Genomic DNA, 18374 nt, shown 5'->3' with positions numbered 1-18374 from the left:
CATCCTCAAAAGTCAGCACCATCTCAGGCAGCTGCACTGGTAACCAGTTGCTACAAATTGTTTTTTAAAAAAAAACAAAACAAACAAACAAAAAAAAAATGGAGGAAGGCTATTGTTATCTTTGCAACGTCTCTCAGTAAGGTCAAATAAAAAAGAGTCTGGTGAGTGGTGTTTTACAGAAAATCATTACACAGGTCCAGTAATGACCTCTTTGTGGATATAGGATTTTGGGGGAGCTCCAATTCTGTTGTGTTCCATCCACTGGCTTCTAAGCTCTGGGTTTTCATAGCCATTTCAGGCTGTGGGTGTTCAAGGCTATCCCAGAGCTGAGGGGACAGAAATTGGAACAAAAATATTTGCAATAACACTATTACAAAATTACAAAGCTCACTATTCTTACCTAGACTTAACCATTTTTTGAAGAAATGCTCCCAAGATTGTTACACATTGTGGTTAATTTCCCAAGTACTGAAAAAGTTGATGATGGCAATTTTTGCCAATACTTTCACAGTTTTTTTTTTTTTTTTTGTAAAAAAAAAGATAAGTTTTCTGGAAGTCCTTCCACCATTCCCAGTGGAACATTCCCATCTCTCTTTTACATCTTTGAATATCTGTATTTTTAGTTTCATTTTCTTTGGAACATCAGTTTCACACTTTTTTTACATTTGTATTTTTCTACACTTATTATCTACCCTTGATTATTGTATAGGTTGCTCCTCTACCATTTAAAGTCTTGTAACTTCCTCTGTCCTTTCCACAATATTCTTGACTGTATTTAACATCATATGTGCTTTACTGTTCCCAGTTTATCATTCAGCCCTACTTAACATTTTAATTTTTATATAAATATTTCTATTTTCACCTCTACTTCTTTGAATCTCTATTTTCCTAAGAATCTCATTTCTGAGGCCATGTAACTCTTATTTGAAAAGAAAAATTAAGCCTAGAATTTCTCTCAAATTCTAGAGATGTTTTCCCTGAACTCTGCTCCTATTTCACTGAAAATCATAATGAGAAAAATATCTTTTCATCTTCCATTTGCGAGTGTTTATACCTGCCTTTTTTTCTTTGATATCATTACATAAGTCTTGAAAGTTCTTTTGTCAATACTACTCATTTTTTGAATGAGGGCAATTTTCCTCAAAACTATCATGATGAAGTGTGGGAGGATAAATCACAACTTCAATTCACATTGTTATATCCAACAGCTTCTTGCCAAATCTTATTTCCTTTGCCTTAGGAGCACATCTTCACACCATTTTTACTATTCAGTTATTTAATGTGCATAGAATGATACATGTCAACTTGATATCATCATATGGCCATTGCTGCCTTCTCTCTCCTTTATTCATTTTGAGAAAGCCTGAAAACCTGAGGAAGAGACTATGAAACATGGTACTACCTAGCTTCCCAGTAATGTATTCATGTAGAACTCCACTCCCTGCACTGAGTCTTGTCCAAGCTCTTTGATCTATTTTAATCACTAATCTTCAGATATATATTTGGTTGGCTAAAAATCTCCTTTGATTTTGAAATATTATATTTTGATGGTTAACATTTAATTGTATAATAATTGGCTTTACTGTTTAAGATCTGAAGCAGTATTTGTCCTATCTCAGTTTCTATTTTATTTTGCTCCTTCTACTCCAGTATATGGCACAGATGAATAACACTAATTTTGGATGACAGCTGCTTTTCTGTTAAAATACTAAAATTATTCCTTTCCTTCCTTCATCCCTCCCATTCTTCCCCCTCCTTAATTCCTCCTCTGCTATTAAAAAAAAAAAAAAAAACTTCAAAGATGAGGCTCAGAGAAATTATACTAACATGAACTTATCTTTTTAAAAAGTTTCCCTTTTAAGAACTTATCTTTTAAGAAGTCTCTCTCAAGAGTTAAAATCTAACTATTGAGACTTTACTTCTAGTTTCATTATTTCTCATACTCTCACTTCTTAACACACATCAAACTCAACACCATCATACTGAAATACATGTACCTAAATCTGATTGCTTTCTACATATTTATAGCATATATATTCATTATTTCACCTGATGCTAACAAAGCTTGTTTTGTCTTTCCCTTGAAATGTTCTCTTTATTTGACTTCAAGAGATTAAAAGATTCTATTTCAATATGTCTTCTTTTCAGTTATTTCTTTATTTATTTTAATCTTATCATGTTTCGTTTACTTTTGGTTATTTTAATGATTCATGTCTAGTTCTTCTTTTTCTCTTATTCTAAGTATAATACTTTCCTTAGCCAATTGAAACCACATCTATTTTTTGTAAACAAGCCTTTTATAGAATGACACAAGTCATAATATATATCCCCATTTCAAACTTCTTCTGAGTTCTCTATCTCTAATACCCTGAATACTTACTTCTCTACAGGTACCTCAGTACAGTATTACCTATGCAAATTACAGTTGGTAATTAAATTGAAATAATTAATTTAGCTAAACTGTGTTTGCTATTTTCTAGTTTAACAACTTAGGCCAATGGCAGGGTGTTTAAGCCATAGAGTTGGCCAGAAAGTTCGAGAAACCTGAATGAAACTTTTAGCCAAAGCTATGAAACTGTAACGGAGAAGGCAATGGCACCCCACTACAGTACTCTTGCCTGGAAAATCACATGGACGGAGGAGCCTGGTAGGCTGCAGCCCATGGGCTCGCTAGGAGTTGGACACGACTGAGTGACTTCACTTTCACTTTTCACTTTCATGCATTGGAGAAGGAAATGGCAACCCACTCCAGTGTTCTTGCCTGGAGAGTCCCAGGGACTGGGGAGCCTGGTGGGCTGCCGTCTCTGAGGTTGCACAGAGTCGGACATGACTGAAGCGACTTAGCAGCAGCAGCAGCATGAGACTGTAGAAACAAAAATACAATGGAAAAAACCAGAGGTAGAGACAGAAAAAATTATATGAATTCTTGCATAAAGTATTCCTAGACGGTATATCAATCACTGATCAACTAGAAAGAAAAGCAATAGGATAGGAATTTTGTAAACATAAACTATATATAGATATATAGTGTGTGTTTGCAAGCATGTGTGTGTGTGTGTGTGTGTGCAGATCTATATAGATGGATAGAGAGAGAGAAAGAGAAGCAGAGAGAGAGTGGGGAGAGGAGGCATTTCATTATGTTATAAAGCAAGTTGGCTAAACAAGTCCAATTCAAAGGTCAAGGGCAATCAAAAAAGGAGGGTAATCATAAGCAGCATGGAATTTACAGACAATTATAAGCACAAGTGAAAGCTGCTGTCCATAGGTAAAAATTCTGTTTCTTTTCCTCTTCCTATCTCTCATGGGGAAATCTCAGCGATATTGTAAGGCCTTTTGACTTATTCAGGTCCAGCAAGATTAACCAGAATAATCTCCCTTAGTTAAACTGACGTCAATTATACCTGCAAAATACCTTCACGACAACAAGTATATTAATGTTTGATTGAATAATTAGAAACAGCCTAGCCAACCTGGCATAAGAAACATCATCACAGAGGTGGTAAAAAATAATATATATATATATATATATATATATAATTTAAGTTATGAAAAATTCTGTTAAAAAAACTATGAGAATCTTTTTAAAAAGTAAAAGTAAATGTTTTCAATAAGCCACTAAACTATTTATCATAGAAGAGTTTTCTAATAGCTTCAAAATCTAACAAATTTATACTATGAAAAACCCAGGTTTTGCTTTATATTTAAATAAGTTTTGTGATATGCCTCCTTCATTGCCTTCTCAATCTTTTGGATATATTTTGTCTTAAAGAAATTTCAAATTTAGTTTGATATGTCATTAATTTTGAAATTGAAATGGTCTCAGAGGTTTTTTTTCTTTAATCTGTTATAAATAATTTTAAACTCATGTGAAAAAAATCTATTACAATAGACAGTGTTTCAGCTATATTAGATAGAAAATTTATATATACTGGGATTTATAAACAAGAGACTAATGTTTTCTATACTGCTATGTTCTCATGCGAAGAGTTGACTCATTGGAAAAGACTCTGATGCTGGGAGGGATTGGGGGCAGGAGGAGAAAGGGACGACAGAGGATGAGATGACTGGATGGCATCACCAACTCGATGGACTTGAGTTTGAGTGAACTCCAGGAATTGGTGATGGACAGGGAGGCCTGGCGTGCTGTAATTCATGGGGTCGAAAAGAGTCAGACACAACTGAGTGACTGAACTGAACTGAACTGATGTTCTATTGCGTGAAAAAGTGAAAGTGAAACTTGCTCAGTCATATCCGACTCTTTGTGACCTCATGGACTATATCATCCATGGAATTCTCCAGGCCAGAACACTGGAGTGGGTAGCCTTTCCCTTCTCCAGGGTATCTTCCCTTTTCAGGAATCAAACCCAGGTCTCCATTGCAGGCAAATTCTTTACCAGCTGAGCCATAAGGGAAGCCCAAGTATACTGGAGTGGCTTGCCATTCCCTTTGCCAGGGGATCTTCCCAACACAGGAATCAAACTGGGGTTTCCTGCATCGCAGACAGATTCTTTACCAACTGAGCTATCTACTAGATACTAAAAACTAAAATATGTTTGTATTCACTTTTTCTTTTTTGAATCATTCTATCCCATGGACAGAGGAGCCTAGTGGGCTGCAGTCCATGGGGTCACTGAGGGTCAGACACAACTGAACTACTTCACTTTCACTTTTCACTTTCATGCATTGGCAACCCACTCCAGTGTTCTTGCCTGGAGAATCCCAGGAGTGAGGGAGCCTGGTGGGCTGCTGTCTATGGGGTCACACAGAGTTGGACACGACTGAAGCAACTTAGCAGCAGTAGCATAGGCATGGATGTTGTTGTTTAGTGGCTAAGTCATGTCTGACTCTCTGTGAACCCATGGACTATAGCCTGCCAGATTCTTACATCCCCGGGATTACCCAGGTAAGAATGCTGAGCTGGGTTACCATTTCCTTACTGACCCAGGGACGCAACCTGTGGCTCCTGCATTGGCAGGCAGATTCTGCATCCCTGAGCTACCAGGAAAGTCCTTGTTGTTTTAATTGTTGGATACGTGTATGGGAATAATACAAGAAATAATTATAAGAATATAATTATTGGAATAATTACAAGAAATAATCCCCAGTAAATCAAACTGTAGAAAGAAATCAATAAAAATTTAAAATACTTTTAAATATTTAATTTTGAAACAATTTAAAATATTTAATTTTAAAATGAGCTGTGGAAGAGTATTATAAGTTTTATTGAACTGTTAACTGCAACTTAAGATTTTATTGAAATCAAAAGAATGTTTGGAAATATTTAATAATCAAAGAAAATAAGTTGATGGTAATTAAGTTCATATTTCTGACTACTATCACACTGTTTATGAGAAGTTAAATTTGAATCTACAAGGAAAAGAAAATCTAATTTGTGAACAAGCTAGAAAAGTATAACAGTAAAACTTTTTATAATAAAAATCAAGAATAAAGCCCTTATACATTATTAAACTGCAGAAATATTCATTGTAATAAAGAAAATAATGAAAATTGGCTATATGTCTAACAACAAAAAAAATGGAGAATGCTTTGTTGATATTCATACATTTAGATTTGTTTTTAATTCATATATTATTATTTTTAATGTTGTTAATATTGAGTTGAAACAAGAGTTGGGGAATTAACTTAGATATAATTTTGAAATAGGTCTGATTTTGCTTCAAAGTTTAATTTACTGTTCAAAAAATGAAAATCTACTTTTTATGAAAGTGAACGAAAATTTCAAAGAAGAATGATGCTGCATACTTAATTCAGTCACTGAAAAATTCATGTCTGAAACAACTTGAGTATGTGAATCAATTTTTTCAAATGTAAATATTATGACATCTAAATACAGAACCAACATTTCTATTGAATGTCTATGTTGTGCTCAGGCATGTCTGACTCTTTGCAGTCCCATTGACTGTGGCCTATCAGGCTCCTCTGTCCATGGAATTTTCCAGGCAAGAATACTGGAGCAGGTTGCCATTTCCTTTTCCAGAGGATCTTCCCAACCCAGGGACAGAACATGCATCTCTTTGTCTCCTGCATTGCAGGTGGATTCTTTACCATTAGTGCCACCTGAGAAGCCCAACTGAATGTCTAGTATTCAAAGTAAATGGGTTGTAAATATAAAAAACTCATTACAAAGATTTTACCCAGCATCAGGGACTTTTCCAATGAGTTGTCTATTTTGCATCAGATGACTAAAATACTGGAGCTTCAGCTTCAGCATCAGTCCTTCCAGTCAATATTCAGAGGTGATTTCCCTTAAGATGGACTGGTTTCATTTCCTTGATGTCCAAGGGACATTCAGGAGTCTTCTCTAGCACCACAGCTGGAAGGCATCAATTCTTTGGCACTCTGCCTTCTTTAAAGTCCAGCTCTCACAACCCCATGGGACCACTGGGAAGACAATACCCTTGACTACACAGACCTTTGTTGGCAGAATAATGCCTGTGCTTTTCAACACACTGTCTAGGTTTGTCATAGCTTTCCTACCAAGAAGCGATCATCTGATTTCATGGCTGCAGTCACCAACTGTAGTGATGTCAGAGCCCAAGAAGAGGAAATCTGTCACTACTTTCCCCTTTTCCCCTTCTATTTGCCATGGAATAATGGGGCTGGATGCCATGATCTTAGTTTTTGTTTTTTTTTTTTTAATAGTTAGTCTTAGCTGGCTCTTTCACTCTTCTCCTTCACCCTCATTAAGAAGCTCTTTAGTTCCTCTTCACTAATGGAACACTATTCAGCCATAAAAAATAATGAATATGAGTCTGTTCTAGTGTGGTGGATGAACCTAGAGTGAGTTATACTGGGTGAAGTAGATCAGAAAGAGAAAAACAAATATTGTATATCAATGCATATATATGGAATCTAGAAAAAATGGTATTGATGAACATATTTGCAGGGAAGGTATAGAGACCCAGACATAGAGAACTGACTTGTGGATACAGTGGGGGAAGGAGAGATGGAATGAATGGATAGAGTAGCATAGACATGCATATTATAAACTACCATGTGTAAAATAAATAGCTAGTGAGAAGTTGCTATAGTACACAGGGAGCCCAGCCAGGCACTCTGAGATTATCTAGTGAGGTTGGATGGGGGAAGCTCAGGAGAAAGGCTCAAGAGGGAGGAGAGCCTCCCTCTTGCACATATATGTACATATGTGTACAATTATGACTGATTTGTGTTGTTTTATGGCAGAAACTATCACAACACTGTGAAGCAATTTTCCTCCAATTAAAAAATAAGCCAAAGATAATGAAATTACCAATAAAAATATAGTGGAAAAAACCTTAACAAAGTTAAATACTATACTAGAAAATCTTCACTTAATGGAAAGGGAAGGAGTTAAGGAAGAACTGGGCCTTCTCTGGTGACTCAGACAGTAAATAAACTATTTATCATCCCTATCCCTGGGTCGGGACGATTCCTTGAAGAAGGGAATAGCTACTCACTCCCGTATTCATGGAGGGCTTCATGGACAGAGGAGTCTGGCAATCTACAGTCCATGAGCTCACAAAGAGTTGGGCATGACTAAGAACTAACATTTAAGGAAGAACAGAAAGGGATAAACATTAGGCATTTGTAAAATGGCAGACATAACTCTAACATCAATAAGATTATTGAATGTGAATGGTTTAAATAGTGCAGGCAAAATGTAGAATTTGTCAGAGAGGATTAAAAACAAGACATATCTCTATGTTGTCTATTGGAGACAGACTTCAAATGCAATGCTACAAATTGGCTGAAATTAAAAGAATGGGAAAAGAGATAACATGCAAACAGCAAACATATGGACGCTAAAGTCATTATGCTAATATATGACAAAACAGACTTTAAAACCAAAAATGCTATTAGAGATTAGGGATTCATTTCTAAACGATATGATAATATATCTAAAAGATTATAAATATACATTTTCCTAACAACAACTCAGAATGTAAAAAGCAAAAACTGGTATCACTAAGGGAGAAATAATTCAACTCAGTCATATTGTCAGAGACTTCAATACTTCTCTTTAAATAATGGATATAAAAACAATTAGACATTAAAATAGAAAACAGAAGACTTTAAGAACATCATAAAAACAACTAGATCAAACAAATAACCACAGAATATTATACGTGACAACAGCAGACTACACATTCTTCTTAAGATTACAGAGAATATTGTATATAACAAGTGATATATTATTTCAATTAAATTTCAATTGAAATGATGCAAGTTTGTTTTCTGAACATTATTAAGTGAAATTAGAAATAAGTAACAGTAGAAAAATTGGAATTTTCAAATATGTGGAAATTTTTTTTAAAAAACTTATTCTAAATAACGAATAGGTTAAAGATTAATTCATAACAAATTAAAAATACATTCAGATGAAAACCTTAATATATAATATGCACAAATTTATCAGATTCACCTAAGACACTGCTTTGTGGCCCTGATTGCTTATATTAAAAACAAAAACAAAAACAAGCAAACAAACAAAAAAACAAACCAAGTCAATAACCTAACTTTGTAAGTTAAAAAAAATAGAAAAAAAAAACTAAACTAAATTTAAAGCAATAAAAGGGAAGTAATTATAAATACTAAAGTGAAAATGAAGCAAACTGAGGATAGAAAAACACTAGGGAAAATCAAGGAAATAAAAATTGATCATTTGTAATATCAACAAGAGTGACATAATTTTAGCTAGACTGATCATGGAAAAGAGAGAGGAAAAAAATACTCAAGTGACTGAAACAATAGAAATTATTATTGACCTTTCAGAAATAAAAATGATTATATGAAACTATTTTGAGTAATTGTATGCCAAAAAATTAAATAACTTGAATGAAACAGGTTGTTGTTGTTCAGCCACCAAGTTCTTTCTGATTCTTTATGACCCCATGGACTGCAGCACGCCAGGGCTTCAAGAGGTGGAGGTAGAACTATGGACATTTTTTAAGGATATATCCTGAAATCTGTATGCTAGCCTTCTGCCTATCTATTTTACCAAGCTAATTGCCGGACCTGAAATACTGTAATGAGTCTGAAGAATTGAGTCTTTTATTGGGCAGCAAATTTGGGAGGCTATCAACACCCTAGGCCCCAGATAATAACTGGTGTTCCTTTAGTTAAGAACATAACAACTCACAAAGAGTGAATAGACTGTCAAGAGAAAACACATAACACAGAGAAAAGTAAAACTGATACTAAAGATATAAGAAGATTTGAAAGAAAGAAAAGCTCAGAGACATTATCAGGAAGCTATAGTCAGACTAATTAGACTATTGAGTTTGAACACCAATAATCAATCAAAATTCTAATGTTAAAATAGAATTAGACATAATTCAGAAATTCTGAAATTAAAGATAGATAAATTTCAATCACCTGACTGGATGATGACTGCTTTGATCCCTTCTGTCTCAGAAAACATTTTTAGTTATTAAGCAAATATGATCATAAATGTGTAGGTATTTACAGCCTTACTCCAAAGAAGTGCTTAGCATTACAAGCAAGGAAAAATAATTTAACCTATCTCTATCTATCTATCTATCTATCTATCTATGTACTTACATACCTTCCTACTTATATGAAATTAAGGACATTTAATGTTTGGAATATGGTGAACTGCAGTCATATTTTGGCCTATTTGGAATATAAAAGGACAAAGAAAGAACACCAAATTTAATAACTGTAAAATATCTTATCCTGTCTTTCCTATACACATTCAGCAAGCTAAATAGTATCTCTGTTACCCCACACTGCCCACATATTCTAGAAGCCACAAATATAGAGCAATAAAGCCTGAACATTTATAGTGTAAATGATCAAATCGCTTTGCATCTATTAACTAATTGAACTTTAATCTATCAGGTTGAAACAAATATTATCTCTATTATGTAGCTGAGGCAACTGAAGAACAACAACAGAGTAAATTTCCTAAAATCATATAACCCCAGCTTGTAAATGATGGAGATAGGATCCAACTTTGTTCATCTGGCCCCAGGGCCTCCTCTCTCAAATACTATACAGTTTACCTGATCATCGGAAATCCAGAAAAATCAGGACTTCTGTTGTTGCTGTTTTGAAAACCAAAATAATCATTTGAGGAAATAAGTGATCCAGAGCTTAAAATATTAAAGATAGATAAAAGATTAAAATATTTCTATGTAAGTGGCAACAAGGAAGTCATAAGTAAGATAGTAAAGTTGGGTAATTGAGTATGTGAAGGAAGGTATTTTGATTTAAGTGAATCCTCCTGATAAAAAGAGGGCACAGGCAAAGAGACAGAGAAAGATAAACAGAAAGCTCAAGGGCATGAATAGGGTACTGATGGCTGACATTCTTATATTCATTGAAGAAGAGATGCAGAAATGACTAACAGATTAAAGCTTATCTTTGATCCCCACCAAGTGTATAGATCTTCTTGATGACTAAGCCCACTGATGAAGTGTTCTCTTGTTTATCACAAATCATTTAGCTGTGGATCTCAGAGACAACAGCTTCCTCCATGCAATTCTTTTAGTTCCCCGTGTGGCTCTACTTCTGTGATTGCATTTGCTGATTCTCTCAGAATCATAGGTTGTTGACACATTTCAACTTCAAATTCTACATGTACAGATCTTCCTACAGCTTTGAAGCTCTAATTCCCATAATAAATAATTTATTTCATAAGTCACAATAGAGTTTGCTACCATGATAAAATATTTATATACTAGGTATACCTCACAAGGCAAGTAAATAATATTTCAACATTGAGTGTGATGTAGGTGTTTTGTAGATATAACTTAAAAGACTAAGAACGCTTCCATATCTAGTGTGCTGTTCAGTTCAGTTCAGTGGCTCAGTCGCGTCCGACTCTTTGTGACACCATGAATCGTAGCACACCAGGCCTCCCTGTCCATCACCAACTCCCGGAGTCCACCCAGACTCACGTCCATCGAGTCAGTGATGCCATCCAGCCATCTCATCCTCTGTCGTCCCCTTCTCCTCTTGCCCCCAATCCTTCCCAGCATCAGAGTCTTTTCCAATGAGTCCACTCTTCGCATGAGGTGGCCAAAGTACTGGAGTTTCAGCTTTAGCATCATTCCTTCCAAAGAAATCCCTGGGCTGATCTCCTTCAGAATGGACTGGTTGGATCTCCTTGCAGTCCAAGGGACTCTCAAGAGTCTTCTCCAACACCACAGTTCAAAAGCATCAATTCTTTGGCATTCAGCCTTCTTCACAGTCCAACTCTCACATCCATGCATGACCACAGGAAAAACCATAGCCTTGACTAGACGGACCTTTGTTGGCAAAGTAATGTCTCTGCTTTTGAATATGCTATCTAGGTTGGTCATAACTTTTCTTCCAAGGAGTAAGCGTCTTTTAATTTCATGGCTGCAGTCACCATCTGCAGTGATTTTGGAGCCCCAAAAAATGAAGTCTGACACTGTTTCCACTGTTGCCCCATCTATTTCCCATGAAGTGATGGGACCAGATGCCATGATCTTTGTTTTCTGAATGTTGAATTTTAAGCCAACATTTTCACTCTCCACTTTCACTTTCATCAAGAGGCTTTTGAGTTCCTCTTCACTTTCTGCCATAAGGGTGGTGTTATCTGCATATCTGAGGTTACTGATATTTCTCCCGGCAATCTTGATTCCAGCTTGTCCTTCTTCTAGTCCAGCGTTTCTCATGATGTACTCTGCATATAAGTTAAATCAGTGGGGTGACAATATACAGCCTTGACATACTCCTTTTCCTGTTTGGAACCAGTCTGTTGTTTCATGTCTAGTTCTAACTGTTGCTTCCTGACCTGCATACAGATTTCTCAAGAGGCAGATCAGGTGGTCTGGTATTTCCATCTCTTTCAGAATTTTCCACAGTTTATTGTGATCCACACAGTCAAAGGCCTTGGCATAGTCAATAAAGCAGAAATAGATGTTTTTCTGGAACTCTCTTGCTTTTTCCATGATCCAGCAGATGTTGGCAATTTGATCTCTGGTTTCTCTGCCTTTTCTAAAACCAGCTTGAACATCAGGAAGTTCACAGTTCATGTATCGCTGAAGCCTGGCTTGGAGAATTTTGAGCATTACTTTACCAGCATGTGAGATGAGTGGAATTGTGCGGCAGTTTGAGCATTCTTTGGCATTGCCTTTCTTTGGGATTGGAATGAAAACTGACCTTTTCCAGTCCTGTGGCCACTGCTGAGTTTTCCAAATTTGCTGGCATATTGAGTGCAGCACTTTCACAGCATCATGTTTCAGGATTTGAAATAGCTCAACTGGAATTCCATCACCTCCACTACCTTTGTTCATAGTGATGCTTTCTAAGGCCCACTTAACTTCACATTCCAGGATATCTGGTTCTAGGTCAGCGATCACACCATCATGATTATCTGGGTTGTGAAGATCTTTTTTGTACAGTTCTTCTGTGTATTCTTGCCACCTCTTTGTAATATCTTCTGCTTCTGTTAGGCCTATACCATGTCTGTCCTTTATCGAGCCCATATTTGCATGAAATGTTCCCTTGGTATCTCTAATTTTCTTGAAGAGATCTCTAGTCTTTCCCATTCTGTTGTTTTCCTCTATTTCTTTGCATGGATTGCTGAGGAAGGCTTTCTTATCTCTTCTTGCTATTCTTTGGAACTCTGCATTCAGATGCTTATATTTTTCCTTTTCTCCTTTGCTTTTCACTTCTCTTCTTTTCACAGCTATTTGTAAGGCCTCCCCAGATAGCCATTTTGCTTTTCTGCATTTCTTTTCCATGGGGATGTTCTTGATCCCTGTCTCCTGTACAATGTCACGAACCTCATTCCATAGTTCATCAGGCACTCTATCTATCAGATCTAGGCCCTTAAATCTATTTCTCACTTCCACTGTATAATCATAAGGGATTTGATTTAGTTCATACTTGAATGGTCTAGTGATTTTCCCTACTTTCTTCAATTTAAGTCTGAATTTGGTAATAAGGAGTTCATGATCTGAACCCCAGTCAGCTCCTGGTCTTGTTTTTGTTGACTGTATAGAGCTTCTCCATCTTTGGCTGCAAAGAACATAATCTGATTTCGGTGTTGACCATCTGGTGATGTCCATGTGTAGAGTCTTCTCTTGTGTTGTTGAAAGAGGGTGTTTGCTATGACCAGTGCATTTTCTTGGCAAAACTCTATTAGTCTTTGCCCTGCTTCATTCCGTATTCCAAGGCCAAATTTGCCAGACTAGTGTGCTGAGTGTCTTTTAAAAAAATGATAATTTAATCAAATGAATTTTATTCTTTTTTGAGATAACCATACATTTTCTATTCTGTTTTCTCTTTGTAATAGGTAATCACATTGTTTTGAATAATAAAGCTTGTATTCTTGGAATAAATCAGATATATTTATTATAACAATTCAATTTGCTAAAGTTTTGTTCATGAGACTTTGTATCTAAGTTCATGGGGTTTATTTTCCTTTAATGTTCCTATAAGTATAATATCCTCAGGTTAGTATCAGAGTTATACTGTTTTTAAATCTTAACTAATATTTGTATTATATCTTCATTTAATGTTTGTAGTTTTTATGAATGGGAGACTTTTAAACTAAAAATTCAACAGGTAAGAAATTACCCATACTTTTTATTTCTTCTTCTCAGTTTTGGTAAGCTAAAACTTACCAAAGTTTTATTACTCAAAGAAATAAATCTATTTTTTTCTGGATTTTCACACATTTTGACATAAATTTCTTTATTATCTTTTTTATTGTGGGGAGGGCTTGAAAATAGTGATAAAACACCCACGTGCAAACTTTTGCATGGATATAACATTTTCAAGCCCTTTGGGTAAATATCAAACAATTGCTGGATTATATGAAAATAGCTCGTTTAGTCTTATTAGAAACTGCAAACTGTCTTCCAAAGGTACCTTTTTGCATCCCCTCTAGGAATCAATGAGAACTCCAGTTGCTCCACATCCTCATTGAGGTCCAAAACTTGGATAATTTGCTCTATGTCTCGGTGTCCCACCTGATGGCCCAGGAGTTTCCTCATGGCCTCTGGTAACTCACTGGTGCTTATCTCCCCGTCACCACTGGTGTCAAACTCTCCGAAGGCATCTCACAGTTCCTTTACTCCAATTATATCTACTGTCTCCGCCAGGAGTTTAGGTCCCATTAGTTCCACAAAGTCATCAAAATCCACGTGGTCACCCCGGTTCATATTGATCTGCTGGGACAGCTCGATGAGCTCCATCTCTGTGGGCATGTAACCCATGGTGCGCATGCAGTTACCCGGGTCCCGGCAGTTGACGTAGCCATCTTCGTCCTTGTCAAATTTTCTGATGGTCTCCCTGAGCTCTTCAATCTCCTCTGGCCACAGAGATCTGTCAGGCTGCCTGTTCTCTGCAAAGCCCTTATGCAGGAAGATGAAGGCTGGGCCCAGCAGGTTGTGCATGACTGCGCAGTTCTGAGCCAGCATCAAGAGGGGCCTGCGAAGCTCACGCTGGCTGCCAGCCCGTCCTCACTCATCTGCACCACTGTGTAGCTGGTCTCCTCTTGGCACATCTTCCTTGAGAGACAGACCAGTGGAGACTTGACACAGTTGCCCATCCTAAGCTGAGGTAGCCCCTTTCAGGATCCCTGGGTCTATGAAGGAGGCTCCTGGGGGCTATGAGACCTGAGTCCGGGTTCCCGCCAACCCCAGCCTCCCTCTGCCTGCACCATTCTTCCTCCAAGAATGGCTGAGTCCTCTCTCCTGTGCCTGTGCTCTCTTACTCTTCTGCCTGCTCCAGCTCCCTGATTTTTTTTTTTTTTTTTGATGGATTGTGTATGTGTTCCTGTGTATGGGTTTAATTTTCTGGACACTTTCTTAAGGAGATGAAGGCAGGAGGGGAGAGTGCAGGCACAGAGAAAATCGCCTGGAGAGCTGATGGCAGAGGGCAGCTGACCTGGAGAATGCTGTGGGATCATCTACCCAGCTGAATGCATCTTTTAGATGTATATGTCTTTCAGAAATATTTGCTCCCTGTATATGGCATGGCTTCTAATTCTCATCACATTGTCTTTTACTTGGCGGCTTTTTTCTTTTTTTAATTTTAATGACGTCTAGATATGCAGATGACACCACCCTTATGGCAGAAAGTGAAGAGGAACTCAAAAGCCTCTTGATGAAAGTGAAAGAGGAGAGTGAAAAAGTTGGCTTAAAGCTCAACATTCAGAAAATGAAGATCATGGCATCTGGTCCCATCACTTCATGGGAAATAGATGGGGAAACAGTAGAAACAGTGTCAGACTTCATTTTTGGGGGGCTCAAAAATCACTGCAGATGGTGACTGCAGCCATGAAATTAAGACACTTACTCCTTGGAAGGAAAGTTATGACCAACCTAGATAGCATATTGAAAAGCAGAGACATTACTTTGCCAACAAAGGTCCATCTAGTCAAGGCTATGGTTTTTCCAGTGGTCATGTATGGATGTGAGAGTTGGACTGTGAAGAAAGCTGAGCACCAAAGAATTGATGCTTTTGAACTGTGGTGTTGGAGAAGACTCTTGAGAGTCCCTTGGACTGCAAGGAGATCCAACCAGTCCATTCTAAAGGAGATTAGTCCTGGGTGTTCTTTGGGAGGACTGATGCTAAAGCTGAAACTCCAATACTTTGGCCACCTCATGCTAAGGGTTGACTCATTGGAAAAGACCATGACACTGGGAGGGATTGGAGGCAGGATGAGAAGGAGATGACAGAGGATGAGATGCCTGCATGGTGTCACCGACTCAATGGACATGAGTTTGAGTGAACTCCAGGAGTTGGTGATGGCCAGGGAGGCCTGGCGTGCTGTGATTCATGGGGTTGCAAAGATTCAGACACGACTGAACGACTGAACTGAACTAGCATATCTGCTATTTCTTTCATGATCATACTTTTGCTGTTAAATATGTAAAGCCATCACTATATCTAAGGTCATCTAGGTTAACTCCTATGTTGTCTTTTAGTTTTGTGCTTTACATTTAGGTGTGTAATAAAATTTTTAATTTTTTTTTTTTTAAGGGGGTAAGGTCTCTGTCACATTTTTTTTGTTTGTTTGTTTGCATGTGGCTATCCATGTTTTGGGTTTCTTTTTTTTGTTTATTTTGTTTTTATTTTGTTTTGTATTTCACACATTTTGATGTATCTTTCTGCTATCAACATATATTTTTTCTTACATTTTCTTTCACCACAATCTTGATTACTGAGATAATCCAAGATTGAACTTTAATCCTTGAAAATGCTTGTAATCTAATAGTTTACATTTATTCCAAAATTATAGCTATATAGGGTCAATAAAATTGTATAAAATATATATTTAGGAAAAGTTATTTTGCTTTTGTTTTAAATAGATAACTAGAGGTTTTCCTACCAAATGCACCAAAAGATGTAAAACTGGTAGAGATTTTGATCATGCAAATTATATAAAGTCAAAGAATAATTGCTGTCAAGATTTATGTCTAAGAGTGGCTCATTTTTTAGGATACAGTTATCTAGGAGACAGCTATTACCTAAATAGCTGGATATTCTTTAGTGTGAAACCATGTTCTCAGAAGAGATAGTGAGATGTTCCTATGTGCATAGATGTAAAGACAATTAATGAACATGTCCTGTAGAGCAGTGTCCCCAATCAACTATGAGATTTATCTTACAAATTAAACATGTGTCTCTAGTGGATTAATACCATCAATTTTTTGCTATTAAAATTAGTCCTTAAAACAAAATTCTTCATTGAAATATGGTCTTGGTTACTGACTAAAATTTGGAAAGTATGTATAGAAGACCCCTAGAAATGTTAAAACTTCAGTATTCCCTATCTTTTTCTTTTAGGGTAGTTGTTATTTAAAGGTAAAGGGAAAATAACAGCATGCCTTACTACAGAGTTAGTGGCAACATTGTGAAGCACCTACAGAACCTTGGAAGCAAAGGCACATATAACTTGTCAGGTAAGACTTGCACCATAAGCTTAAATAGTCTGCATCCTCAATTAATCTTTGAGTATAAGGAGAGAAAAAATGAATAATTAAATATGAGCTATTAATTTTAAAAGTTAAGTAAAAATAAAAGCTACCTATTTACTTAATTTTATTGGATGTAGGCTATATAACACTGACAATATTATCTATGATCTCAAGGCAATTATAAACTCATCATCAGTCAACTGCCAGTTACAGAGGAAGTATAAAATAAAATGAAAATGTAATCCTCCATATCTATTTTTATTTAGAAAACTAAGCCCAGAAATAGAGCCACATGCTATTGGCTACAAAATCCAAGGGAAAAAGTCTGATATTTTATTGATCTGTTATGCATAAGGTGATTTATTTTCTATTCAAAGACATCTTGGGCAGTTTTTATTATGCTGAAACTGAATACAGTAAATAAAAAGCTGAAGTGTCTCTAGTGACTTTTTATTAGAATTGATAACATGAATGTTATTTATGAGAGCAAGTGGACACATTAAAATACCAAATAGCAATCGTATTTCAGGATATATTTTGTTATTTACAAGTATAAAATGTGTGATTATATTATTTTTAACAAAACTTAGGTCGGAAAACTTTTTGTAAAAGAACGGCTATTGCAATATTCATTATAATAGTGCAGTGTTATTAGCAACGGACTTAGCACATTTTATGTGTTTATATTTGGTTTCAGCACAACAGAGAGAGGCGGGCTACAGTCTGCCGGGTCACAGTCAGTCACAACTGAGCATGTACGTAGGCACAAGACATAGTTTGAAGCACATTTAAAAGATTTCACAGTAAAAATTCAATATTGTAAATGTATAATTCATTGAGCCTATATTTATTTTATATTTTAACAGGGATATAAAAATGCTAATTTAAAGTTGTGTTATATTTCCTATACTTTTGTTACTCTATTTTATCAAATGGAAGCACTAACATTGTAGGATGTCTATTTATAATACAAATTGCTTGCAAATAGTTATAAACTGGAGAGATCAATCAAGATGGCAGAGAAAAAGAACATGAAACTCACCTCACTTCATGAACACGTCAAAAATACATCCATGTGTGGAAAAATCCTCACTGAAAACTACCTGGAAAGTTGCAGAAAGACTTGTACACCCAAGGCTTTAAGCAAAGACAGACACAGAATTGGGTAGAAAGAGAAAATAAGCCATCAGGTTGGGATCTGTGTCCCGAGGGAGGGGACTCAGAAGGGAAGAGAGATTACAGAAGCAGTAATTCACACTGTGGAGACAGTGGCTCAATTGACACACTGAATGCCCCTGTTCTAGGGCTTACAAAGGGAAGATGAACCTGCTTGACTGGTTGGGGGGCTGGTAGGAGTGACAGGAGGGTTATGGAAATCCTAGACTCTGCTCCTGAGGAGCACATACATGCTGACTTGCACCCAAGGCAGTGTGGAGGTGGGAGACT

At 36.5% G+C, this 18374-nt stretch overlaps 1 long non-coding RNA gene and 1 pseudogene across 4 annotated transcripts in view; both read right to left on the bottom strand.

Annotated features, from left to right (window-relative positions):
- The window catches only part of LOC147366672 (uncharacterized), a 384117-nt gene that overhangs the window by 326472 nt on the left and 39271 nt on the right, over positions 1-18374 (bottom strand). The gene's annotated exons all lie outside the window — the stretch shown is intronic.
- Positions 13842-15049, bottom strand: LOC147366673 (calcium-binding protein 1 pseudogene; annotated as a pseudogene). The gene has a single exon (XR_015169358.1). The product of XR_015169358.1 is annotated as a calcium-binding protein 1 pseudogene (transcript).

The sequence above is a fragment of the Bos grunniens genome, chromosome 8 (genome assembly GCF_055505025.1).
Source record: "Bos grunniens cultivar Pamir isolate PY7600 chromosome 8, Bosgru_T2T1.0, whole genome shotgun sequence".
NCBI classification, from domain to species: Eukaryota; Metazoa; Chordata; class Mammalia; order Artiodactyla; family Bovidae; genus Bos; species Bos grunniens.
The sequence above is the reverse complement of the archived record's forward strand: the minus strand, read 5'-3'. Positions and strand labels throughout refer to the sequence as shown.